This window comes from Oryctolagus cuniculus, chromosome X, assembly GCF_964237555.1.
Source record: "Oryctolagus cuniculus chromosome X, mOryCun1.1, whole genome shotgun sequence".
Taxonomy (NCBI): Eukaryota; Metazoa; Chordata; class Mammalia; order Lagomorpha; family Leporidae; genus Oryctolagus; species Oryctolagus cuniculus.
The window spans coordinates 54,606,577-54,634,574 of NC_091453.1; the positions used below are offsets into that span (position 1 = coordinate 54,606,577).

A 27,998-nucleotide genomic window follows, 5' to 3' on the forward strand; every position below is an offset into this window, starting at 1 on the left:
TGCAACAGCCAGGGCTGGGCTAGGCCAATGCCAGGAGCCAGGAGCTTCATCCAGGTCTCCCACATAGACAGCAGGGGCTCAAACATTTGGGACATCCTCCATTACTTTTCCCAGGCCATTAGCAGGGATCTGGATCGGAAGTTAGAGCAGCAGGGACAGAACCGGCACCCACTGGGAATGCCCGTGTCACGGGCAGCTGTTTTAAGCACTACGCCACAACACTGGACCTGGCTCCATGTCTTCTAATCTGCAGTATTTCTTTATGGCCGGCTAGATTTTGCCTGAAAGCCTTAGTTTGTTTTGACTCTTGACCTAGATCAATGAAAGTCAATCACAGATACTTAGGATTGGGAGGCAGTATAAAAGATCATCTTGTCCATTACAGAAAAGGCATAATATATAATAAATAAACATATATATATATATACACACACACACACACACACACACACATAGAAAAACCACACATACACAAACTATTTGGGATAGAGGGTTGTCCATGCACTTGTCAAATACATTCTGAAAAGAAGAATTCACACTTCCCTGATACTAATGTCTTTTCACAACTACCATGGTCAAGATATTCCATGAAAGTAACAATAAGCACTCTCCAGCACACAGTTAGCACCTCTTTGCGTGCCTGTGTATGTGCAAACATATTCATGCTTCTGGAGGGGTGTCGCTGGACCTAACAACACAATTCTGGAAAGTATGGAGCCTGAATAATTTCTGGGACTCTTCTCTAGAAAGAGCTCTTAGAAAGGCTGAGCTGGGTTAAGATACTGTTACATCTCTAAAGCTCATTATGTCTCCAGGTTTGGCAAAAATATCATTCTCCCAAATCAAGAACAGTGTTTTTTGGGCCAGCACTGTGGCATAGCAGGTCAAGCTGCCACCTGCAGTGCTGGCTGGCATCCCATATGGGCACCAGTTCGAGTCCCAGCTGCTCCACTTCCAACCAGCTCCCTGCTGATGGCCTGAGAAAGCAGTAGAGGATGGCCCAGGTCCTCGGGGCCCTGCACCCACGTGGGAGACCCAGAGGAAGCTCCTAGCTCCTGACTTTGGATTGGTGCAGCTCTGGCCATTGCAGCCAACTGGGGAGTAAACCAGAGGATGGAAGACCTCTCTCTCTCCTGCCTCTCATTCTCTCTCTGTGTAACTCTGACTTTCAAATAAAATAAATAAATCTTTAAAAAAAGAAAAGAACAGTAGCTTCTTTCAAATGTGGCTTACAATTAAGGTGGCCATAGAATTTTTTTCCCAACTGGAACGTTTTGAGAGTGAAATAAATATGCCAGCAAAATAAGCGTAAAACATGACATGTATATGGCCATCCAACTTACAGTCCTCCATAGAGGAAATGCTTTAACTTGTCCCAAATGAAATTAATCCCTTTGCCTGTTCTTGATGGAGGATGGCTTGGCATTGCTCTAGCAGTCAGGGCCAAGGTATAATCCTGGTATCAAACCTCTAAATCCCCTTGGGAGCAGATTCTTGCTTAGTTGTGTAACAACTGAAATGGGTTACTAAAGGAGAGAAGCTGAATTTTTAAAATAGGATTTGGAAGTGCTTGAGAAAACAGTAGTTAATTGTATCAAAAATGTCCCACTGGGGTGGGTAAAATGACCTTTTTGAAGAGCTCTTTGGAGAAACAATAATTGTGTGCATAGTAGTTAGTCCTTGTTTTCCACGAGAAAAACAAGGAAGGAGAAAGACATCAGACCACAGCACTTACCTACAGAAAAAGATCAAAAAGAGCACCTTCCCTGGCAGAGGCCTGCAAATCACTGTGGGTAGTGAGAGACCAGAGGGAAGAAACAAAGATCGTCACCTCTACTTGTAGCTGGCCCAGAAAAGGCACTACCATCACTAAAAAGCAGCTTCCCCTAACCCTCCACTTTTTCAGCTGACCACACCCAAAGATTTTCCCGAGGTTGTGATGCGTTCACTGCTGTATTATAGGCCAGTACTGTTTGAGAAGAGAGGCATGTTCATCTCTGTTAAAGAGAAATTTTCTGGACAAGAGAAAAGGTGTAAACTTAAAATTAGCCCCAAGTGATGCAGCCTCATACCGTGCTCTTTGTTTTGTTTTCCAGCAGCTATGGAGAAGTGGTGTGGAGAACCTGACAAGTTCTTTGTGTCTAACCCTGTGACCTTGGGTTTGAAAAGGTGCTCTTGTGGAGAAACTGTCAATTAAGGAGCTGGTGGGCAACTTTTCAGTGGAGGAAAAAGTCAAAGAAAGAAAAGATTAAAATGTCCAAACCTGAAATTTCTAAGCCAGAAAAAACAAGGAAGCCAAATGACCTGTTCCTTAGTGAATCATCCACCACCCCCTGTCACCCACTTGATCCTTCTCTCCTTTTGCTTACTATGAACAGGAATCTTTAAACTATGTATTGCCACCAAGAAAATAAGTTTAAATACATGTATAATGTAACAGAAGCAAAGGCCAATTAGAATCTCCTTTTCTCTCCTTACTAAAAGGATCTACTGAAGAAAAAAAGTAATTATTCACTCAAACTGGACTAAGGAACACAGAAACTGCAATCAGTGCTTCTTTGGTTAGGCCAGTCCCTCTCCTAAGCAAGTACTTAAGCGAGACCAGGACCTTCACACTGATTGTATCAGGAATCCATAAGCACACCTTTGACTGTTTTAAATCCAGCATTTATCGCTTTTCTCATCGCTCTTCTTGCACATCATAAACACAGGCAATGCTACCACACCTTTAGTTCTCTCTGCCCACTGGGTAGCTTATAGGTAATCAGAAGATTGTGGAAAAAAAGGAAAAAGAGGGGAGACAGAGTCTGAGTAAAACAGAAAGCAGCAGTGCTCTGCAGTTGTTTGACTTTGGCAAAAGGGTGTTACAGGTTTGTGTGTGTGTGTGTGTGTGTGTGTGTGTGTTAAGCATTGAAGCATAGAAGATTTATTCACTGAACAGGTTGATTTGTTTAACAGACTTGACATATGTAAAATTCTGCCATGTGCTTACATAATTGTTACCCATTTATCAGAGCTGCTATTTAGGCAAATATTTGTTTTATAAGTATTTTCCTTTAAACGACTCCTCTGGCCTATTGCACAAACAACCTGCACAGTTCATTTTAATTATGTTAACAATAGTTATTTGGTGGAGGTCTCTGAAATCTGGTCTTCCCCATGCCATCTCATCTCCATCCAAACCCTATTCCTACATTTCTTAGCCCACTAATAACTTTTGGGTTTAAAACCATACCATAGGGTAAAATTTTTAAATATGTACAATGTCATTTTATGTTACAGGGTTTTACACTTATTTCCAAAACAGCAGTTTCTTGCCATATTGTTAAAATCACAGATCTGAAAATTGCTAGCCTAAAAAAATTGGCTGAAAGGACAAAAGGGTGTGATTTTTTGTGTGTGTGAGTACTTATCTGTGTGTGTGTGGGCGTTCGGGACAGTTAGGGGAAAGCAAGCTAGAGAATTAGGTAAAATAAGAGAAAGTAAATGGAGTCAAATTTCAAGTCTTACAGATTTTGTTGAATCACCCTACCCTATCTGAACACATGTGCACAAAAAATTATATCTTTTCAACTCAAATGCATGCAATCTATCTAGGTTCTGTGGGAGGTAAAATATTGGAAAGTGCTTCCAAGAAAGAAAAATGTCTAATCACTAGCTGCCAGGGTTGGTTTGAGTTCTTCTATTGTAAATATGCCATTTGCAATAGCAAGAGGCTCGTTTTGACCTCCCAGGTCAAGGAGTGTGGAGACTAGGGAAGATATAGGGAGGAAAGGAAATCTCACCAGCACACAAGTACATTTTTGACCTAGTAAGTGAATACGTTTTTGTTGTTACTGCTGGGTAAAATGTACAAGTCTTCCAGAAATTAGACACCGTAATAAAAATGTACCAGCCCAAATTTAAATTGCTCACTAGACAGATGGTTAATTATATTCACAGCCACATATTTCACTGGGATAGAGTTTCAGACACTCAGCCAGTTTTATTTGATTAGCCGGTTTCCCAGTTAATATGTAAAATGACAGTTACTTAGGGCTTTTTTGTTCCTTTCTAAAAATATATTTTCAATAAGTGTAAATTCTCCTCAGCCATGAGAACGTCACTGCTGTAAATAAACCGTTTGGTCCTATGTTACGCCATGTGTAAAAGATGTAAGGGAGATACACACACACACACACACACACACACAAAAGCAACTCCAAATGGTCTCTAGTAGTTTAGAGAAGACCACTGGAGCACCTTTTCTCACCAAGCAAAATATTCCAGGAACAAGCAGCACACTGCTTCTCCGCCTAAAACAACCGAGAAGGTACTCCAGTCCTGGGGTTCAAGTGCTCTAGATGCTTCTGAAAAACAGCCCTGCCAGCCCGGCACACAAATCATGTCTTTTCAGATCACAGTCTAGAAAATAGAACGTTAGGGAAAGGCCACACAGCTAAGTGCACTGCTGTGCACAGAATTCAACACTATGCTGGGAGCCAAGAGACCCACTTCTTCCAAAATGCAACCAGAAGCTCGACAAAAATCAAAGAGCGCTGGTGTCAAAATGAGGATGCCAATTTTTTTTTTTTTTAACTTCGAAAAAGACAGAAAACCTTGCGCGGGTGATTCGGTCCCTCACGAATCAGACAGGCAAAAGCACTCATGCTGAAACCGCTGGATTCCTCAGCTGCACGGCGCCAACTCAGCGGCGCGGTTTCCACACTTTCCCAGAGCGGGGCCCCGCGGCCCGGCCTCCCCGCCTCCCCACCCCACGGGGTGTACGAGACCCGAGCCGACGTGTTGCTGTGGGGCGCGGCAGAGAGAAGCGCCAGCAGCCTCCAGGAAAGCGTCAATTCCATCGCCGCCCAGAGAGCGGGAAGGGGCTGCGGGTCAATTTCCGCAAAGGTGACGAGCTGGGCGAGGCTCAGTCGGGCCCCCAACTCACCCCGGCTCGCAAGCCCCGGGCCGGCTGGAGCGTGCCCCGCGGGCGCTCTGTGGTGGCCGTGGCCGCCTGGCGCGCGCGCGGGAGCCGCGGGCGGGGGAGGCGCCGGCGACGCGGCTTCGCACCTTTGCGGCTTTGGCCTCCCGGCAGCAGCCGCGTGGGTTTTCCCGCTCACACCGAAGCGTGCCGTGCCGGTGCCCCTGGTTCCCTGGCCAGGCGCTCCCAGGCACCAGCCTGAAAGGAGGCGGCACTCTGCTGGTTCCCGGTGCCCGCCTGTGTGCCTGTGAGCGCGGCGGCTCCGGCCCGCTCGTTTCCCCTCCCCCCCCCCACCCCCCGCGCAAGCACAGAGGCCTTTCCTAGATTGCAGTGCCTGTCAGGGCGAGCTGGGATCTCTCGCCCTCACGGCCCCGCTCCCTCGTCCAGACACACACACGCACACCATTCGCACACAGATAGCCTCCCTTCCGTTCTCCCTTCCTCCTTAGCTCGCTCGGCTTCCCCCAATTCGTTCCACCCCCTGCCGCCGCCACCCCGAGGCAGCCGGCGAGCCGGCGAGAAGGCCAGGGGGCTGGATGGTAGCGCTCGTACTCACCTCACAGGCCGACTCCCGAAGCGCACGTCGCTGGCGGGCTCAGGCAGCAAGGCGCTGGAGCTAGCGCGGCCACAGTCAAGGCTGCGCTGCCGCCGTCGCCGCAGCTGTTCAAGCTGCCGCTGCCGCTACTGCTACCGCCGCCGCCGCCGCCTCTGCCTCAGCTCCATGCGCCGGGCCCGCCAGGTGGACGCGCCTCTCTCCCTCGCTCTCCCTCAGGCGCCGCCGCCGCCGCAGCTCCAGATGGAGTCAGAGCTGTCGGCTCTGGCCCTGAAACTCAGAGCCTCGGTGGATGTCCAAGTGCTCCCGGGCTCCGCGCTTCGCCTGCACCGCCGCTCGCTCGGGCCGGGGCTACCTCGCGAGCGGGCTGCTCGCGCGGCGCCTACAGCCGGCTAGCTCTGTGCGGTGGCTGCCGCTGTCCGCGAGAGGGAGAGAGAAGGAGGGCGGCTGCTACCGTCGCTGTCGCTGGTAAAGCTATTGCTAAATGCTGCCACTGCCGCTACTGCTACTGCTGTGGCGGCGGCTGCTGCTGCTGATGCTACTGGTTTTCCTTCCCGGGTTCTCCCCCTGCCTCGTTCCCCCCTCCTCCCCCCTTCTCCTCCCCCTCCTCCCCCCTCCTCCTCCCCCTCCTCCCCCTTCTCCTCCCTCTGCCGCTTTTCTCAGAGCCTCTGCGGGCGCTGCCTGGTCCCCTGTTCTCCCAGAGCTGCCTCTGCCCATTCAGAAAGGTGCCCAGAGTGGGGCTGCCTAGGCTGCCACCATCGCTATTGCCCCTGCCATTGTTTCCTCCAACACTGCTGTTCTTGCTGGACGCATCCCCCCCACCCTCCTTCCCCACTACAGCCCTCCCTTTCCCTCCCGCTCTCTCCTTACCCTCCCGCTCTCTCCTTATCCTCTTCACTGTCCCCTCCTCATGTGCCCCCTCCCACCCTGTCCGTCTGTCCCTCCCTCCCCTCAGGCACCCGGGAGCGCGCACTGCGCGGCCACCTGTCATAAAGGGCGCGCACCCCCCTTCCCCACCCCCACCCCGCCCCCCACTCCCATTCTCACAGCCCGCCCAGGCCACCGCGCCACTGGCGCCTTCTTCCCCCGGCAGACACGCAGCCGGACACCACTCTCCCATGACTTGTAGGGCAGCTGTGTGCGCGGAGAGGGGCGCTCTGAAGTTTGGGGAAGAATATTTGAATGGCCACGTCCACCAAGCATTTAACCATTCAACCTCTACCTACCCTTAAGTTCAGGGCCTGGGTGCTGAGAAAGGTGGGTCCTGTTGGAAGGGTTGGCTGAAGGCAGAGAATTGGAAAGAGGTGTTTTGTTGTGGTTGTGTGTGTGTTGCTGTTGTTTTGGAAAACAGGGGAGAGGGGAACCTGAATATGGGTAGGAAGAAAGGGGGGTCTGCATGAGTGCCATCACTGAAAAATCTTAGGTGCTCATCTCCCTTTGGTTGTCCTGGGAACCCAACAGGAAAGAGCCAAACATTGGCAGGTGGGAACATTTTAGCAGTCCTCAAACCCTGGGTCTAAGGTTGGGGCCCCAGGCCAGCAGTCATCACCACTAGGAACCAGGACAAGAAATGGGAAGGTTGGTGCTGGGACAGGAGAGGTAGAACTCCTGCACTTGCTCCAGGAAGTTGTTGCCAAAACACAGGATCTCCAGTCAGGGAGGGCTTGATTTCAGAGTTCTCTGCTACAACAACTACAGCCCCATTTCACTATCAAGGCTCAGGCTTTGAAATCCAGGTGTGCAACTGACTACCACCCTGAACAGAGCTTGTCACACACCTCTTCCCAGAAATAACACAAGTGGTGAAGGAGAGGTAGGGCACTTCTTGCCTTTCCCCGACAAAATACAGGAGACATGCCTTCCAGAGAGCTAATTTCCAACAAGATGCGGGTCCCCTTATCACATTTTTTAAAGTTTATTTATTTTTATGTATTTGAAAGGCAGAGAGAGGGAGGGAGGGAGGGAGAGAGAGAGAGAGAGAGAGAGAGAGACAGATCTTTCATCTGTTGGTTCACTCTCCAAATGCCTGCAATAATCAGGGCTGATCCAGGCCAAAGCCAGGAATCAGGAGCTCCATGCAAGTCTGCTATAAGGATGGCAAGGCCCAGCTACTTGAACCATCATCTAGCTGCCTTCTCAGGGTGCACATTAGCAAGAAGCTGGATCAGAAACAGAGCCAGGACTCAAACCCACAGGAACTTGGGATATGGGATGCAGGAGTCCCAAACATCCCAAGCGGTGGCTTTAGCCACTGCACCACAACACCCACTCCACTTTATCATGTTTGAGGCAGGCACTCTACCACTGGTCTTTTATCCCTGAGCCCTAAAGTGTCTGTAAAGGCACTGAAGATCCTTTTATAGCTCCTCATCTCTGTGCCTTTATTTCTGTCATTCCACCTGCTTAGAACACTCTTGTATTTCTCTCTCTCGTTTTATATCTATGCAACTCATTCATAAGTAATAGCTCACCCTTAATCAACACTTATTTAGTTCTTACTATGTGCCAGACACTGTGCTAAGCAATTTACATGCCATATTTTACTTAATCCTCACAACAAACAGAATGTTGTTATCCTCATTTTACAGGTGAAAAAAGTTTGAGCTACAAAGAAGTTAGGTATACGTATCTTGAGGACCATCTTATTTATCTTGCATCTATCAGGCACTATGAAAATACATTTGCATCTTTGAGACGCTATAATAAATAAGAAGCAAAATAAAATTTAGTGTCTGTCCTCAAAAGCAAAAACAAACAAGGTTAAACATGTAAAATACCACCCAATTTTTGGCTGGATCTCAAAAGCCAGCATGAATTCTCTTTTCCCATTGTCAGAAGCACATTGTCTTCTCCTGTACTAACCACATGTATCGTTCTTCCTTTTTTAAGCTAGTTGCTTACTATCAGTTATAATATGTGTCGTTGCTGTTCAGCCAGACTACTGGGAACACACGTAAATTAGAACTATTGTTATTTGTGATAGTGAGGGAGAACACAAACCAGAGGTGTTATGGGCTGAATTGTGCGCCATCAAAATTCAAATGCTGAAGCTCTAAACACCTGTAGGAGGCTACTTCAAGAAATTCATGGGAAAGTTGAATTAAAAGTTTATTTTGGTGCAGAAAATTGAAATTCATGTAGTTTTGTATAGTATACATTTCCAGAAAATTTTTGAAGTCCTGTTTTGTAATGTCCTTAGAACAGGGCTTTGCACTTGGCAGCCTTCATTGCACTTGGGCAGCCTTCATTGAATGTGAGCTCTTACCCATGTCTGTCTTCTCCAACAGACCATTATAGCATGGCTTGCACAATATTACAATAGTGATACTTTATCCTGTGTTAGACCCTAAGCTCCTTGAGAACAGGGACAATGTCTGTTGTCATGGTAATAATAGCTAACTTTTACTGAGTGTTTTCAATGTATCAAACGTTTATGTTACCTATAGTTACTTCAAGAAAGCTCCAGAGGCCCCATCCCTACCTGTAGACCCACCTGACTGTCTTCCACTATGCTACCATAGCACCAATATTTACCTTAATCACTACACTTAGCATATGATACTGACAACTGCTTGTGTGTTTCCTTCCCCTTCCAGACTATTTATGGAAAGAAGACAAAATACTTTCAACTTTGGTGCCCATCTGTGAGCACAGTACCCAGCACAACAAAGGCACTCAATATAAAGTCACAGATTGTATTTTTGCCACATTGTTTGCTTTGTCTAGAGTGGAACTCAGGTCAGGCTGGTCGTAGCCACCATCACCCCTTTCCCTGGATTATCTTTTTTTTATTAAAACAGTAATAGAAGATCTCTCACAAAGTGATCCTCCCTATAAGGCAGATCTAAAGGAAAGAATGGGGGCTGGTGTTGTGGTGTAGCTGGTAAAACTGCCATCTGTGGTGCTAGCATCCCATATGAGTGCTGGTTCGTGTCCTAGCTGCTCCACTCCTGATCTAGCTCCCTGCTAATGAGCCTGAGAAAGAAGTAGAAGATGGCCCAAGTCCTTGGACTCCTGCCAGAAGAAGCCCCTGGCTCTTAGCTTCTGATCGGCCCAGCTCGGCCATTGTGGCCACTTGGGGAGTGAACCAATGGATGGATGATGTTTCTCTCTCTCTCTGCCTCTCTCCCTCTCTCTCTCTCTAACTCTGCTTTCAAGTAAATAAATACATCTTTTAATAAAATAGAGGAAAGAGTGCAAAACATTAAGGCAAGATCTGGAAACAATTAGCCTCTGCTATTTAAAAGCCAATGGTAGCATGCCTGTTAGGGCAAAGTGCAGTAGTGAAGGAGTGTAAGACTAACCCCTAGAATCTTCGATTTTGACCTTAATTCTTTCACAAACAAACTATGCTGTTCAGCAAATCACCAAACCTCTCTGAACTTCAGTTTCTCCATAGGGGACATAGAGAGCATAATCACTTCATTCATGGGTTAACGGACTTTGATAACAAAGATTAAAGAGTTTATTGGGGCCAGCACTGCGGCTCAATAGGTTAATCCTCTGCCTGTGGCGCTGACACCCCGGGTTCTAGTCCCGGTCGGGGTGCCAGATTCTGTCCCGGTTGCCCCTCTTCCAGGCCAGCTCTCTGCTGTGGCCCGGGAAGGCAGTGGAGAATGGCCCAGGTTCTTGGGCCCTGCACCTCATGGGAGACCAGGAGAAGCACCTGGCTCCTGGCTTCGGATCAGCGTGGTGCGCTGGCCACAGCGCGCCGGCCGCGTTGGCCATTGGAGGGTAAACCAACGGCAAAGGAAGACCTTTCTCTCTCTCTCTCTCTCACTGTCCACTCTGCCTGTCAAAAAAAAGAGTTTATTGGACTTTCACTTTGGGGAAAACATTGAACTCATCTGTTACTTTCATATTACATGCCTAGATGGTTATCAGTCTCTGGACTTGGTATTCTAAAATAGTCACAGACTTTCATACTCCAACCCAAATTCCAGGATATTGTGGTTTTTAGTCTGTCAAATCAGCTCCCTAATAGCCCGCAATTCACCCTATTTCCAGTGAAGGGTCTAAGATGTCTGGAAATTTCTGGGGCATAAGAGGTACCACCATCATGGAGATAGACCCAAAAGGTTTCTTTCTAGAATGCAGAAGCCAGACACAGGAGATTTTTCAGCCCAAATTTATGTTCTGTTATAGCCCAAAGGGATAAAGAAAATGAATGACAGAAATAACATTATTATGGTATCATGTGCATATATAAAAAAGAAAACTACTATATTATTTTTCATATAATATACCACTATTGTGCCTAGAGACTATATAATAATCATAATAATGGCCTCTGGCTGGGACTTTATGGCACCTTTCCATGGTGAATGTCAAAGAATGGTCCAAAGGAACTCAAGGCGGTTCAGACTCCAGAGGTCAATGAATTGAAATCAGCATCAGCTCTTCCTCTCATTTGAGGGGCAGCACCCAGCATTGAGGGCTTTAATTGAATACAGTAGAACTGATAAGCTGCCTCAGCACTTCCTTCCTTTGTCCTAAACAGGACTGGAAGAATATAACTCTCATCTATACTGATAGATGTTTCATTTATTTCCCCTTTCAGCAGTGAAGTAATCACTATTCTACAAGTTATTCAACTACTGCCTGGTTTGGGCCCTGTATTATTAGGCCTCAAGAGAAGGAAACAGAGACAGTTAAAGGTGCAATTTTTTTTTTGCTTCAAAGGAGCCTACAGTCTAGTGGAGGAGAAGAAAACACAGGAAAGAAAAACTTAGGCTGTGCAGAATGAGGCCTGAGTGAGAGGTGAGACTAAATCAGGGCTTCAGGGGACCAAAGGAGTTTGGGCATGCACCAGATGTGGTGGACTTGGGGGGGAGAAGTAGGATTGTGTAAGGCAGTGATGAGGAAAGCGTGTTGATCACAGGAAAGAGTATGCGCTGAGGAAGTACCGAAACAGACTAGTGAACAATGTGTTTGGGCACCAGGGACGTACCAGAATGGACCCAAAAACTCACTCCAGAGAACAAGAAAAATTTGCAGGGACTGGATGAAGCCAGATTGAGGAGGCTTTGGAACTCTAGGATATTTTGTCCCGCAATTCTCTCTACTTTACCAATGTGGAAAAGAAAGGTCATGGCTATATAGTAGACAGGTAGCTAGCTGAGGCAGTGACTCTTAGGGTTTGGAAGACAGAAATGATGAACATATATGATTTATGATACACTTTCACTTACATTATGTGATCTATTTATTACAACCTGTTCAGAGTGTCACAGCAGACATTCCCTTCTCCCTTTCTTCATTGAAGTCTGCAACAACAAATAAACAGATAAACATAACCTGTTGGTTAAGCTCATCTTATGGAGATAAAACTGAATTTCTGGGGGTAAGGAAGCAACAGTAGGTCCCACAAATCAAAGCCAGATAAACAAAATGCTGATTCCAATCCAGAGTGTTTGGGGTGTCCTGTCTCCATTTGTTCAACAGGCCCAGGCACCTTGGCTACTGTGGGAAGCATATGCAGGAACTCAAGTACTCAAGCTCCTGCCACTTGAGTACTTTTTCTCAGGATGAGCCTTTGAAATATACTGGGACACACTGAATGTGTCAAAGTTAGGGAACTGAGGTTTGGGGAGAACCATTTCCCCCATCAGTTGCCAATGGCCATTGGAGAGGCCCAAATGAAGGTGAGCCAAATAGCTCAGCATACGGAGCTGTTTTACACAGTTTCAGCCACAAGCCAAAGATGTTTGTAACCCGACAACACTGAGCAAGGTGGGAACATGGACGGAGATGGTAAGGAAGTGTGTTCGGACTCAGGACAGGACCATGGACAGAGATCATCAGGCCTCTTTAACCAAATCTCTCAGTGAAGTACAGACCTCCATCATGCCTGTGTGTCTGGGCAGCACTGCAGAATGTATGGACTATGTGATGTGGGTTTTTGCCATCCCTAGATTGGGCATTGTCAGAGTACCGTGTACAGTGTAAGCTCTTTCTTGGGCACAGACTCAAAGGCCTTATTCAATGTGTGAGGTATTAACAGTGCCAAATGTACACTGTTGGAGATTGTAATGCAATCTTGGATTAGTTTGAAGAATAGTTCCAAAGTGAGGAGACACAGACAGATTGAGCTCACACCTAGCTATAGAGATATCTTGGACATAGTAACCTCTGTCCCTTTAAGGAATGGACTCCTCTTCATGTAAAATCCAATACATCACAATATTTCCCACTCCCCTGTTCCCATTCACCCAGATAAAGAAAAAGAGGATTGATTGTGCCCTATTGGGAAAGCACTAGACTTAGAATCAAATCACCTTGTGTTCTGTTCCTGATTAATGTGATCCTGGGCTGTTTACTAATTCTTCTCAGAGCCACAGTTTCCTCGTCTATTATAAAGATCCAACAGGGGCCGGCGTTATGGTGTAGTAGATTAAGCATCTGCTGTGGCATTGGCATCCCATATGGGCTCCATTTTGAGTCCTGGCTGCTCCTTTCCAATCCACCTCCCTGCTAATGCTCCTGGGAAAGTAGTAGAAGATGGCCCAAGTGCTTGAGCCCCTGGCTTTGGATCGGCCCAGCTCTGGCCATTGCAGCCATTTGGGGTATAAACCAGAGGATGGAAGACCTAAATCTCTGTCTCTTCCTCTCTTTGTTTATAACTCTGCCTCTCAAATAAATAAATAAATCTTTAAACAGTAATACTTTCTTTCTCACACAGCACTTGTGTGGAGTTCATAAGTTAAGGTGTATGAAAGCACCTGGCAAAATGCTTGGCATATGCTGATACATAATAAATGTCTGTCCATGCATATATTCCAGAAATTTCTGAAATCTCTTATCCTACAAGAGGCTTTTCTAAGTCATCAATGGAGAAGATGTGAATTTCCTTCTACTTACTAGCAATTCCTATGATGTTCTCCTTTTACCCTATTAATAATAGCTGCTACTCCTCTGTTGATGATGGGGATGATAGTAATAGTTTAATGTCAAAAATTGTGACCAGTTAAGAGCATGAAATAAATAACATAAATAAAAAGACAGCAAGAGAAGTTCTTTTAGGGAGAAAACAGAAGGTATGGCTTTGTTTTCAAAGTCTGACCTTCCCTGAGCAGGCCTCTCAAAGTCTATCTATATACACAATTCGTGCCAAATCCCAAAGAGTATTGCACTGGGAATTATGCAGTAAAATGTGTCCTAAGAAACAGAAAAGGGATGTTCTCCAAAAGAGTGAATATAAAGCAAACCAGGAAAGGACATATTTCCATTCATCTAAAATAAATGCTTCCTGAATACACTCTTTGACCACAAACAAATGAACCCACTGACATCTAGGAAATGTAGAGTCAACACACTCAGTATGGCTATTTGCTGAGACCAGTCAAAACGTCTTCAGCATTGTTAAATACTAGCACATTCCCTCTTACCATTTCTTTCTTTTTTTTTTTTTTTTTTTTTTGACAGGCAGAGTGGACAGTGAGAGAGAGAGAGAGACAGAGAAAGGTCTTCCTTTTGCCGTTGGTTCACCCTCCAATGGCCGCCACGGCTGGTGCGCTGTGGCCGGCGCACCGCACTGATCCAAAGGCAGGAGCCAGGTGCTTTTCCTGGTCTCCCATGGGGTGCGGGGCCCAAGCACTTGGGCCATCCTCCACTGCCTTCCTGGGCCACAGCAGAGAGCTGGCCTGGAAGAGGGGCAACCGGGAAAGAATCCGGCGCCCCAACCGGGACTAGAACCCGGTGTGCCAGCACCGCTAGGTGGAGGATTAGCCTATTGAGCCGCGGCGCCGGCCCCCTCTTACCATTTCAAACCACCAAAATCTTTAGTGGCTTTTTAAAGTCTAAATAGACAATGTCAAAAACCTTAAGATAATAATCACCAACAACAGCCCCAACCCGTCTTTCCAGTTCCACATAGCTGATAGTCCATCCACACATTCTCCACTTTATATCTCCATGTCTTTGCTCAGGCTGATCCTGCAGCCTGGACTAACCGTTCTATGCCTTGAGTCATCAGAATCCTTCTCTTCCTTTAAGGTCTAGTGGAAATGTCATATCCTTTCCAAAGTCCTTCTTTAATCCTCCTACATTATTTTCCTAGGGCTACAACAACAAATTATCACAAACTTGGTGGCTTGAAGCAATAGAAATTTAGACTTTAATCATTCTGGAGACTGGAAGCCTAAAATCAAGGTGTCATCAGGAATATACTCCTTCCAAGAGCTCCAGGTGAGAATCCTTCCTTACCTCTTCCAGGTTCTGGTAATTCCTGGTGTTCCTTGACTCGTGGCAGTAAATCTACAATGTCTGCCTCCATCTTCACAAGACTGTCTTCCCTTTGTCTGTATAGTTCTCATTTTCTTATATAGGCTCTTGTCATTGGATTTAGATTCCACTATGTTAAACTAGGATAATTTTATCTCAAGATCTATCACTTAATTTTGCCTGCAAATACTCTTTCTAAGTAAGCTTACACCTGCAGATATAAGGGGTTAGGACTTGGACACATCCTTTTGGGGGGGTCACCATTCAACCCACTACATCCTTCCAGACTGAATTCACATTCTTTTCTTTTGACCTTACATATTACATATTTTTGACGATAAGAGCTTGACTTCTGCTATGGTTTGAACGCTATTTGGCTACTGAACTCATGCAGATGTTTACAATCCAAAGCTATAAGCTAATGGTACTAAGAGGATAGAAACCTAACCCAGCCTTGGTGTTTAGGAGGTGGCTTTAGTGGGAAGCCCTTAGGCCACTAAGGTAAAGCCCTTAGAAGGTAGTTCTCTCAGAGGGCTTCCATAGCCTTGGAAACTCATGACCGGAGCATAGGGAGACTACTGATGCCATAGACAGGAGTGTCAATTGGTAAAGTCAACAACAGGAGTCACTGTGCACTTACTCCTCATGTAGGATCTCTGTCCTTAATGTGCTGTGTATTGAGATTTAATGCTATAACGAGTACTCAAACAATATATTTCACTTTGTGTTTTTATGGGGGTGCAAACTGTTGAAATCTTTACTTAATGCATACTAAACTGATCCTCTGTAAAAAAAAAAAAAAAAAGAAATTATCAACTCCCAACTTGACTCTCACTGGGATTAAACATGACAATAGGTCTGATCTGATTTCATCATCATTTAAAAAAAATCATCTATTATTTCTCACTTTATGTTTCTGTGTGAGAGCAAACTGTTGAAATCCTTACTTAATGTATACTAAGCTGATCTTCTGTATATTAAGATAATCGAAAATGAATCTTGATGTGAAGGGAAGGGGAGAGGGAGTGGGAAAGGGGAGGGTAGTGGGTGGGAGGGACGGTATGTGGGGGAAGCCATTGTAATCCATAAATCGTACTTTGGAAATTTATATTCATTAAATAAAAGTTAAAAAAATATATATATATAAAAAGAAGGTAGTTCTCACAAGAGGGTTGAATATAAAGCCTGAGTAGGGCCCAGACTCTCTCTCTCTCTCTGGTGTGTGTGTGTGTGTGTGTGTGTGTGTGTGTCTGATTCCTGTCTCAATATGTGATCCTTCCTCCACATGTGCTCCACCATTGCTATTCACTGTGCTCATCAGAGGACAAACTAACTGGGCTGCCTGATCCTGGGCTTGGCCCTCCAGAGCTATGAGCCAAAATAAACCTCTTTCCTTCATATGTATCCTGCATCAAGGTATTTAATGGCAGTAAAGGAAATATGACTAATACAACTTTGTTCTCCCTTCTATAATGCAGGTATGTAAATAAAAGTCTGTATGATCAGAGGGCAAACTCTTCAAGGGCAGGAAATATATCTTATTTATCTCTGTGCAACTCATTGCTTATCCAAGTGCCTGATCTATAGTAGGTGCTGAATTAATTATCACTGAAATTTTAAAGTGTCTGATTTACCTTTCAATTACAGGAAAGAGGAAAATATTTATGAAAGGCAGACTGGGGGCCGGCGCCGTGGCTCACTAGGCTAATCCTCCGCCTTGCAGCTCCAGCACACCGGGTTCTAGTCCCGGTCGGGGCGCCGGATTCTGTCCCGGTTGCCCCTCTTCCAGGCCAGCTCTCTGCTGTGGCCAGGGAGTGCAGTGGAGGATGGCCCAAGTGCTTGGGCCCTGCACCCCATGGGAGACCAGGATAAGTGCTTGGCTCCTGCCTTTGGATCAGTGTGGTGCATCGGCCGCAGCGCGCAGGACACGGCGGCCATTGGAGGGTGAACCAATGGCAAAAAGGAAGACCTTTCTCTCTGTCTCTCTCTCTCACTGTCCACTCTGCCTGTCAAAAAAAAAAAGGCAGACTGGGAGCAACAATGTACTACCTAACCATAAGTTATGATATAGAATAAGTGCGTACATCTGAGAAAGTACTAGCTTCCCTATCACCAGGACTCAACTGTAACTCCCTGTAGTATTATAATCCAAACAGGAAGGATTTTTTTGACAGTTTTCAAAACAAGCCATCCTATACCAAACCTTAGCATATCTTTCAAATTTACTGATTCACTCAAGTAGCTATAATTAGTTCATTCAATTAACTGAGCTTATATTTGCCAAACATGGGGCTAGGCATAGTAATGCAAAACATAAATCATTAAAATGTAAGTATTGTCCCTTATGAGCTTAGAGTTATCGAGAGAGAGAGAGAGAGAGAGAGAGAGAGAGAGAGAGAAGTATGGGACCCGATATGGTCATCTTCTCATAGGCATTACTTATGGGTTATGTCAAGGTTAAGTTAGCTAACCCAAAGTCTCAACAGAGTTTAGAGCCATGGACTTGGCCATGGAAACTTACTACTTGTTTTCTGAAATAGTTTCCTATGATGCAGCACTAATTAGGGTGCATACTCCCTGCACATTTCACAGATCTGCATAAAATATGCCTGTTTACCAAATACTATATAACTACCAATCCTTTAAGCACAAGAGCAATTCAACCGTTTATTCTTTGTTGAAATGCTGGTAAGTTAAGGCAGATTACCTGGGGGTTTATTGTTTGATGTCTTCCAAATATCCCCCACCCCAAACCCTGGGAGACACTGTGATTGGAACTGACAATTGAGATGTCATATGCCAGAATTAAGACGCTACAATAAAGGAGAGTAAAACACTACCTGAAGCTCCTGGAATAAAATGAGGGAGGGTGGAATGAGAAGGGGACAGTTGAAGTATATATGTCCCCAGTTGGGGCTCAGGGACTAAAAGCTAATAAGGTAAGAATTGGATGTATGAGCAGGTGCAGGGGAAAGTCTTACTTGCATATTCCTCCATACGAACTGATGAAAAGCAGTCATGAGGCTGAGTGATAGAGTGAGGAGTCATAGCATCAAACTAGTTAGGTGACTGAAAACTGAGCTGTTAAACTTTCCTGTGGGGCTGTGGGTTTGGCTCATGAGACTTACAGTAATATCAATGCTCACGTGTATGATGCTTTACGATAGTTAAAGGTTGGGAAGCATGTCTAAATGCACATCTTCCCAGAGCACTGGAATCCCATGTTAACCATTTTATTTGCTCCTAATACAATAATAGTGAGATACATAATGTGGATAAAATGATCATCCTCATCATGGTTATTACACTTACCTTTTAACAGAGGAGAATGCAAGCCAAGAGGGGCAATTGTCTTGGTCTCAGTCACAGACTGAGTGATGAGAGTTCAGCCTGACCAGAAATACAGAATGAATTCCTGTTCCCAAAAGCTACATGTACTTTCATGCCTCTGTGCTTTTGCATAAGTTCTTCGTTCTGCCTGGAATGTCCTTCCTTCCTTGTCTGGTGATCTGTTGCTCATCTGTCAAGGTGCAGCTTGAATGCTACTTCCTCACTGAAGCCTTTCTTGACTTCCCATCCTCCCATCCTCTGGGTTTTTATGGCACCTTGTATAGCATAAATCTCTATTAAAGCACTTACCTTCCTGTATTATAAGGATTTGGACATGTGTCTGCTTTCACACTGCACTGAGAATTCTTAGCTCCTTCAGGATAAAGAGCTTGCTTCCTTCTCTTTGTCTCTTCATTCTTCAGAGAGTGCCAGGCACACACATTTGAAGAATAAAATGTCTAAATAAGTGACTGAGCTGAATATTTCATGCACACTCTTACATCAGCCATGCCCCCACCGATGAATGTTCCTAAGGGATGGCTACAAAGAACAGTGGGTTCTTTCTTAAGCATGGCTCAGACAACAAGTTAATAAAAAACCTGACCAAGCTGGGCCAATTGCCAGGCTTCTCATTTAATATGAGGTCACCCTGACCAGGACCACTGTCTCTGCATGAGATTTATTCAGTTTCCGGGTTGATGTGACCCTGAAGACAACCTATTACACAGGAGAGGACCTCATGTTCCCCTGTGTGAGCTCAGATTGTGGTCATTATAGGTGTTGGAAGATGACAGCTAATTGACACCATCCTCAAATAAAATAATTAACAACTGAGTTCCCAAAAGTACACAGCTGATGTTTCTAGTCCTGCACTCTCACTCAGGCAATACTAGCAACAAGTACCTGTGCCCTTTCACTTTACAAGAATAGTAGCAATGTGCATAGGCATAAGCTCTGGTTATGAGGCAGCTGTGGATTCAAATGAGGAAAAAAAATCTACATGTTATTATTATAACTATATATTACATATATCTATATGTATATATATGAATATTATGGGTTTTGTACATAAAGTACTTGGTAAATAGGCAGTCAACAAACGCTAGCTACTATTATTACTGTGCTGTCACAAGGCTGCATTGTGAAAAAAGCACAGGCTATGGAGTCAGGCTTCATTTGAATCCTATTTCTGATATTTACTAGCTAGATTTCATATCCTCCCCAAGAAATCAACTCTCTTACCCTTTGAGTCGCTACTTTGAGTTCGGAGCATGACCACTGGAATTTTAATCCTGGCTCTGCCACTTACTGTGTAACCTTGAGAAAATTACCTAACATTTCTGAGTCCCAGTTTCTCCATCTGTAAAGTAGGAGGAATAATAAAAATATCCATTTCCTAGAGTCGTTGTAAGGACTAAAGGAGTTGATTTATGTTTAAAATTGTAACACTTACTGGTTAAGTCACCTCTTGGGACTCCTGCCTCCTATATCAGAGTTCCTGTTTCAAGTCTCAACTATTCCACTTTTGATGCAGCTTCTGGCTAGTGTACACCTGAAAAGCAGCAGACGTTGGCTCAAGTATATGGGTTCCTGCCACCCACAAGAGAGCCCTAGACTGAGTTCCCAGCTCCAGGCTTCAGCCTGGCCCATCCCTGGCCCATGCAGACATTTGGAGAATGAACCAGCAGACAGCAGAAGGAAGATTCTCGCTCTCGCTCTCTCTCTCCCTCTCTCTCTCTCTCTCCATTCCTCCCTTCCTCCTTCCTTCTCTTCCTCTCATTCTGTATCTCTGCTTTTCAAATAAATAAATAAAATCACTAAAAAAAATAAGAATGAGTGAGCCGGCTCTGTGGCGTAGTAGATAAAGCTGCAGCCTGCAGTGCTGGCATCCCATATGGGCGCCGGTTTGTGTCCCAGCTGCCCCACTTCCGGTCTAGCTCTCTGCTATGGCCTGGGAAAGCAGTAGAAGATGGCCCAAGTGCTTGGGCCCCTGCACCCACGTGGGAGACCCAGAAGCTCCTGGCCCCTGGCTTCATATCCGCACAGCTCTGGCTGTTGCGGCCAATTGGGGAGTGAACCAGCAGATGGAAGACCTCTCTCTCTCTCTGGCTGTCCTCTCTCTGTGTAACTCTGACTTTCCAATAAATAAATCTTAAAAAAAATAAATACATAAATAAGTAAGAATGAGAACACATGTCACAGGGTGTTGTGAGAAGTAAAGGAGAAAGTGAATTTAGAATATATTTTAGAAAAACAATAAACTTTATTGAGCTCTTATTATCTACTAGGTACTAGGTACTGGCTTTTGTGTGTGTGTGTGTGTGTGTTTTGGTTTTGTTTTGTTTTATCAGGGTCACTGTTGTGGTGTAGCAGGTAAAACTACCACCAGCGACTCTGGCATCTAGATTTATTTGGTTGAAAGAGTTACAGAGGGGAAGACACAGAGAGAGGAAGATCTTCTATCTGCTGGTTCACTCGCTAAATGGCCAAAATGGCCAGGGCTGAGCCAGGCTAGAGGCAGGAGCTTCATCCAGACCACTCATGTGGGTGGCAGAGCCCAAGTACTTGGGCCATATTCCACTGCTTTTCTCAGGTCATTAGCAGGTAGCTGGATAAGAAGTGGAGTATCTGGGACACGAACCAACACTCAAGTGGGATGCTGGCATCACAGGCTGTGGTTTAACCTGCTGTACCACAATGCTGGTCCCCAGTTTTATTCATTTTTAAATTTTAACATTTATTTTATTTGAGAGAAAGAGAGCATACTTCTATCCACTGGTTAATGCCTGCATTATTGGTGAATACCTGCAACAGCCTTGGATGGGCCAGGCTGAAGCTGGAATCTGGGAACTCCATCTGAGTCTCCCACCTGAGTAGCAGAGACTCAACTACTTGAGCCCATCACCTGCTGCCTCCTGGGGTGTGAATAAGCAGGAAGCAGGAATCAGGAGCTGAGCTGAGATTTGAACCCAGACTCTCCAATATGAGATGCAGGTATTACAAGTGACATCTTTCAAACATTTTGATTTACTTATTTTCATTTTACTTGAAAGTCAGATATCCGCTGATTCACTCCCCAAATGTCTGCAGTAGCTGGGGCTGGGCCAAGCTGAAGCCACAAGCTAGGAGCTTCATCCAGGTCTCCCACCTGTGTGGCAGAGTCCCAAGCACTTGGGCCATTTCCACTGCTTTCCCAGGCCATTAGCAGAGAGCTGGATAGGAAGTGGAGAAGCTGGGACACAAACTGTCACCCATTTGGATGCACTAGTACGCCACAGTGCTGGCCTCCTCCCATTCTTATTTTAAAGATGTGGAAACTGAGACTCAGACTTAGTCAAGCTCCTAGAGGTAGCAAATGACAAAACCAGATGAAAAGATGTTTATTGAGTAACTATGATGTCTCCCTCCTCTCATTCCCTTTAAACTCTAATATGTATACTGTTTCTCAGCACTTTTCCTTGAGTACCATGCAATGTAGCAGGTGTGACCAAAACTCATCCTGGAAATACAGTATGAACTCATTCTCAACAAAAATAAAAATAAAATACCAGATAAGCTTCAACTTGCCTATTTGTTACAGAGACAAGACTTCCAAGCATTCAGCATACCTATTGCTTCCTATGAAAGCCACATCCACTGCTTCCTTGCCTGGCGGAAATCACGGAACATTGCCTTTCCCCAGAAAACACCTTTGTCTGACCTAATCAGCTAGAATTTAAAGCCTTGAGATATTAATTTCCACAAATACGTTTGCGACCCATAGAAGTTGGCTACAAACACATTTCTGTAAAGAGAATCCTAGTTCTCTAATTCTCTATTGACTTCTATTATAAAGTTGAAGGCGTGTTCCCATGGAAACTGTCCCCACAACACGGTGAATCAAAAGCTTTTGGTGAAGAAGGGTCGACAATGCTGTGCTGGCAAGGACTGGGCAAGACTGGACAGTGCGTGAAATGATGTACATGAAAACAAAGTGCCACACAAACAGAAGATAGTGCTAGTACTAGCAGCAGGGCAAGTAGCTGCTCTTGGTCCTACAGCCATGCTTGTCTATTTGCAGTTTCTATAAAGTAGTAGGAACCTCTTTACCTTAGATTTTCCAAGTTGCATTCCAACTCTTCCCCATACCTATCATCAGCACTCCCTATCACCCTTCATTGCCTGTTTTTAAATCTCTGTAACACTTAGCATCACCTAACATACCAAGTATTTTATATATTTGTTGCTTTCTCTCTGCATCTCCCCCACTGAAAGGTGAGCAACATGAAAACATAGATTTTGTTTGTTTTGTTCACTACTGTATCATCATCACCTGGAACAATATCCAATACATGGTTAACTGCTTAATGAATATTTGTCAAATAAATAAATGAATGAATGAATGTTATATACTCTGTCTGAAAAACTAATTTCTCTGCCTTAATCCCCTTTGTGTAGTTAACTCCTCTACAGGCTCTAAAATGCAGCTGAGATATAACACCCTGAAGGAAGCTTTCCTGATTCCTTGGCCTTGGTTGGATCCAATCTGTGGGTTTCCTATCATGTCTTGTCACATCAGCCTACACTTTTACTATAGAACAAAAATAATAAATCATTTAATTTCTTATTTGTCATCTGTCCCTCTCAATAAACTCTGGTAGGAATGGCTTCCAGGAAAACTTTCTTCACCAGGAATTATGAACCAAGTGGATAAGAATGAGTCTTCTGATGCTGGTTGTTAGAAACCTCCAGAGAAACATTTGTGAACCTAATAATCAATCACATTGCCATTAATGTTCATATAAGAAAGACTGAACTATTCTTTTATCCACTAGAATATACTATTACACAATTGTCATAAAAAGTGATCAAAGAATAAGAAGAAAAATACCTGAAAAAAGAAAAGAAAAATATCTGGAAAATGTTTAGCATTGAACAATTAAAAATTTGTATATTTTGCATTAATATTTTTAAAGTTCTGCTATGATTTATGTCCTCTTTTTGAATCAACTTTCACTCAGGTACCAAAAACAGCCCAGAAGCTCCATGAGGGCAGGAATTATACTGTGTTCACCTCTCAGTGCCTAGGTAAGGGCCTGGCAAAAGATAGGTGCAGAGTAAATAATGTATGAATGATTAAATAAAGATTATATCAGTTATGGAATAGAGCAGGAATTCTCATCTTAAGCACATAGTATTTAGCATAGGAGATAGACATGTGTAGAGGACCAATGGGATGATTTTTTAAAATATTTGTTTATGTATTTAGTTTAAAGGCAGAGTTGCAAGTAGAGAGAGGGAGATTGAGAAGGAGAGAGAGAGATATTTTCCATCTGCTGGTTCACTCCCCAAATGATTGCAACAGATGGGGCTGGGCCAGGCCAAAACCAGAAGCCTAGAACTCCATCCAGGTCTCCCATTTGGGTGGCAGGGAACCAAGCACTCAGGTCATCTTGCACTGCTCACTCAGGCATATTAGCAAGCAGCTGGACTTGAAGTGGAGCAGCCAGTACTTGGACTGTCATTGATATGATATGGGCATATCAGATGATGGCTTAACCTGCTGTGCTACAATGCCAGTGCCAGGTTGATCTCTTAAAGGATCTAGATGAAAGATTGAGTTAATGTTTTTATATGGTGTGATATATGTGTCCAACCTTATTCTTTTGTAGATGGATATCCAGTTGTCTCAGCACATGTGTGGAGAGCACTATTCTTTCCCTCATTGAATAATGTTTTTAAAAAAAGATTTATTTTTCGGCCGGCACCGCGGCTCACTAGGCTAATCCTCCGCCTAGCGGCGCCGGCACACCGGGTTCTAGTCCCGGTTGGGGCACTGGATTCTGTCCCGGTTGCCCCTCTTCCAGGCCAGCTCTCTGCTGTGGCCAGGGAGTGCAGTGGAGGATGGCCCAGGTGCTTGGGCCCTGCACCCCATGGGAGACCAGGAAAAGCACCTGGCTCCTGGCTCCTGCCATCGGATCAGCGCGGTGCGCCGGCCGCAGCGCGCTGTCCGCAGTGGCCATTGGAGGGTGAACCAATGGCAAAGGAAGACCTTTCTCTCTGTCTCTCTCTCTCACTGTCCACTCTGCCTGTCAAAAAAAAAAAATAAATAAAAATAAATAAATAAATATAAAAAAGATTTATTTTTCATTTATTTGTAAGAGTTACAGAGATAGTATATTAAGTTAATCGAAAATGAATCTTGATGTGAATGGAAGGGGAGAGGGAGTGGGAAAGGGGAGGGTAGTGGGTGGGAGGGACGGTATGTGGGGGAAGCCATTGTAATCCATAAATCGTACTTTGGAAATTTATATTCATTAAATAAAAGTTAAAAAAAAAACCCACTCACTCAGACCTTCCCGCGAGAGTTCTCCCAGCCAGCCCGCGCCCACCTGACGCCTCCGGGGCTCTGGGATCGCCTGACGCTGAAGCCCTGCTCTTTGGGAGCCAAGACTCTACCCGCCCTTCAAACCTGCGTTCTTCTGCTCTGAGCACCACCCGTCAGGATACCGTGAGAATCCCCCTTCCGTGGCTGACACTTCGCGAGGAGCACCGGCGGTACGTGGGGAACCTTGGATGGTGGGCTTGTCCAGTGTGTTGTGTGAATTAGAAGTGTGACTTCCCCACTGCATAATAAAATCCTTTTTGGAACCAAAAAAAAAAAAAAGAGTTACAGAGATATGTAGACATGCAGAGAGAGAGAGGTCTTCCATCCACTGATTCACTCTCCAAATGGCTGAAATGATCAGAGCTGAGCTGAGCTGAAGCCAGGAGCCAGGAGTTTCTTCCGGGTCTCCCATGTGGATGCAGAGGCCCAATGACTTGAGCCATTCTCTGTTGCTTTCCCAGGCACATTACAAGGGAGCTGGATTGGAAGTGCAGCCGCCACAACTCAAACCAGTACCCACATGGGATGCCAGGGCTGCAGGCTGGGGCTTTAAGCTACTGTACCACAGAACCAGCCCCCTGAATTATCTTGGCATCCTTGTTGAAAACAGGTGAGGGGCTGGCGCTGTGCCATTGTAGACTAAGCTTCCACCTGCAGTGCCAGCATCCCATATGGGTGCTGGTTTTAGTCCTGGCTGCTCTTCTTCCAACCCAGCTCTCTGCTATGTCCTGGGAAAGCTGTAGAAGATGGCCCAAGTGCTTGGGCCCCTGTACCCACATGGGAGACCCGGAAGAAGTTACTGGCTCCTGCCTTCGGATCAGCCCAGCTGTGGCCGTTGCAACCATTTGGGGAGTGAATCACTGGATGGAAGACCTTTCTCTCTGTCTCTCCTTCTGTCTGTCTGTAATTCTACCACTCAAATAAATAAACAAAATCTTAAAAAAAGGTGAACATAAATGTATGAGGTTCTTTTTTTTTCCTGGACTCTCAATAATATTTCACTGATCTGAATTTCTATCCTATAATCAATACGATGGTGTCTTGATTGTTCTAACTTTTGTAGTAAGTTTTTCTTTTTAGAAAACTTTTATTTAATAAATATAAATATAAAATTCAAAAGTACAACTTTTGGCCAGCGCCGCGGCTCACTAGGCTGATCCTCCACCTTGTGGCGCCGGCACACTGGGTTCTAGTCCCAGTCGGGGCACTGGATTCTGTCTCGGTTGCCCCTCTTCCAGGCCAGCTCTCTGCTGTGGCCAGGGAGTGCAGTGGAGGATGGCCCAAGTGCTTGGGCCCTGCACCCCATGGGAGACCAGGATAGACACCAGGTACCTGGCTTCGGATCAGCGCAGTGCGCCGGCCGCAGCGTGCCGGCCGTGTTGGCCATTGGAGGGTGAACCAACGGCAAAAGGAAGACCTTTCTCTCTATCTTTCTCACTGTCCACTCTGCCTGTCAAAAAAAAAAAAAGTACAACTTTTGGTTTATAGCGGTTTTTCCCCCCATAACCACCCTCCCACCCACAAACCATCCCGTCTCCTACTCCCTCTCCCATCCCATTCTTCATTAAGATTCATTTTTAATTATCTTTATATATGAAAGATCAACTTAGTATATACTATAAAGATTTCAACAGTTTGCACCCACACACACATATAGTATAAAGTACTGTTTGAAGACTAGTTTGACCATTAATTCTCATAGTACAACACATTAAGAACAGAGGTTCTACATGGGGAGCAAGTGCACAAGACTCTTGTTGTTGATTCAACAATTAACACTCTTACTTATAATGTCAGTAATCACTTGAGGCTCCTGTAGTAAATTTTGAGATCAGGGAAGTGTGAATTCTCTAATTTTTTCCATTGTCAAGAATGTTTTGGTTATTCTTGGTCCATTGAATTTCCATATGAATGTTAGGATTAGTTTTTTTTAAATTTCTGTAAGGAATTTAACAGAGATTTTGATAGTTTGATAGGGACTTACATTTCAACTTGGGCAGTATTGCCATCTTAAATCTATCTTTTATTTATCAAGGTTTCTTTCATGTTTTTATAGCAAGGCTTTGTAGCTTTCAGAATATAAGCTTTATACATTTTTAATGAAATTACATATTTTACTATTTTGATGCAATTACAAATAGAATTGTTTTCTTAATTTCATTCTTGTACTGTTTATTGTTAGCAATAAAAATACCAATGATTTCTGATTGATTGTTGATATTGTATTCTACATCATTGCTAAATTTTTTTGTGGATTCTTTAGAGTTTCTTGATAGAAGATCATGTCATCTGTGAATAGAGATAGTGTTACATCTTCCTTTTGAATTTTGATGCTTTTTTTTTCTTTCTTCCTTTTTTTGTACAATTGCTCTGTATAGAACTTCCATTACAATGTTGAATAGAAGTAGTAAAAGTGGTCATCTTTGTCTTGTTACTTATCTTGGGGGAAAAGCTTTCAGACCTTCACCATTGAGTGTGATGTTAGCTGTGGGTGTTTCATATAAGGCCTTTATCAATGTTGAAGAACTTTCCTCCTATTTCTAGTTTTTGAGTGTTTTTATCCTGAAACAGTGTTAGATTTTTCTAAAATTCCTTTTCTGTATCAATTGAGAAGAAATAAAAGTATAAGAAAAGAAGGGTAAGAAAATAAACATTTTTTTAAAGAAAAGAGAGACACTATTTGCTATAACAGCAAGTATAACAGTCTAAGTCACTCAGTAGGCACATTCTTGAAGTCCTCTCTGCCTTCAGACCTTCCATTACTCACACAGAAAGGGAAAATAAGGAATGCTAAACAAAAGAAAGAAAGAAAGTAGTCTATGCAGGGGATACAAGCACTCTAATGACATATTTTAGCTGTTGTAAGCAGAATTCTTTTCTCCCAAAAGAAAGGTAAAATCTATATGAAACAAACCTTTCTAATCCAAACCAATAGCTTACTTCTTGTGGTAAAATTGTAAAGCAATGGTAGATAAAGCTGAAGTCTCTGTGCATGGGAATTTCATTTTAGGAGGACCTGAAGTTAGAAAGACCATTCTAAATCTGTATATACGAAATACATGAAACTTGTATAACTTAAATAAAATTAGGTATTTCTTTTTTAAAAAACTTCTTTATTTATTTGAAAGTCTGAGTTACACACAGAGAGGAGACACACACACACACACACACACAAAGACAGACAGACAGAGAGACAGAGAGACAGAGATATATATAGAGAGAGGTCTTCCATCTGCTGGTTCACTCCCCAATTGGATGCAACAGCCAGAGCTGTGCCTATTTGAAGCCAGGAGCCAGGAGCTTCTTCCCAGTCTCCCACATGGGTGCAGGGGCCCAAGCACTTGGGCCATCTTCTACTGCTTTCCCAGGCCATAGTAGAGAGCTGGATTGGAAGAGGAGCAGCCAGGACTCGAACTAGTGCACATATGGGATGCCGGCACTGCAGGCGGTGACTTTACCCACTATGCCACAGCGCCAGCCCCTAAAATAAAATAAAATAGAAAGACAATGATCTCAGGGCTGGCATTGTGGTGTGGTGGGTTAAGCCCTGTGGTGCTGACAGC

General features: G+C 44.4%; 1 protein-coding gene across 2 annotated transcripts in view; it reads right to left on the bottom strand.

Annotated features, from left to right (window-relative positions):
* Positions 1-6,075, bottom strand: part of NEXMIF (neurite extension and migration factor) — a 197,504-nt gene extending 191,429 nt beyond the window's left edge. For both annotated transcript variants that reach the window (XM_051835093.2, XM_051835092.2), the window contains exon 1: positions 5,520-6,075. The gene's annotated coding sequence lies outside the window, so the exon portion shown is untranslated. The remainder of the gene's footprint in view (positions 1-5,519) is intronic.
* Between the last annotated feature and the right edge of the window lie 21,923 nt (positions 6,076-27,998).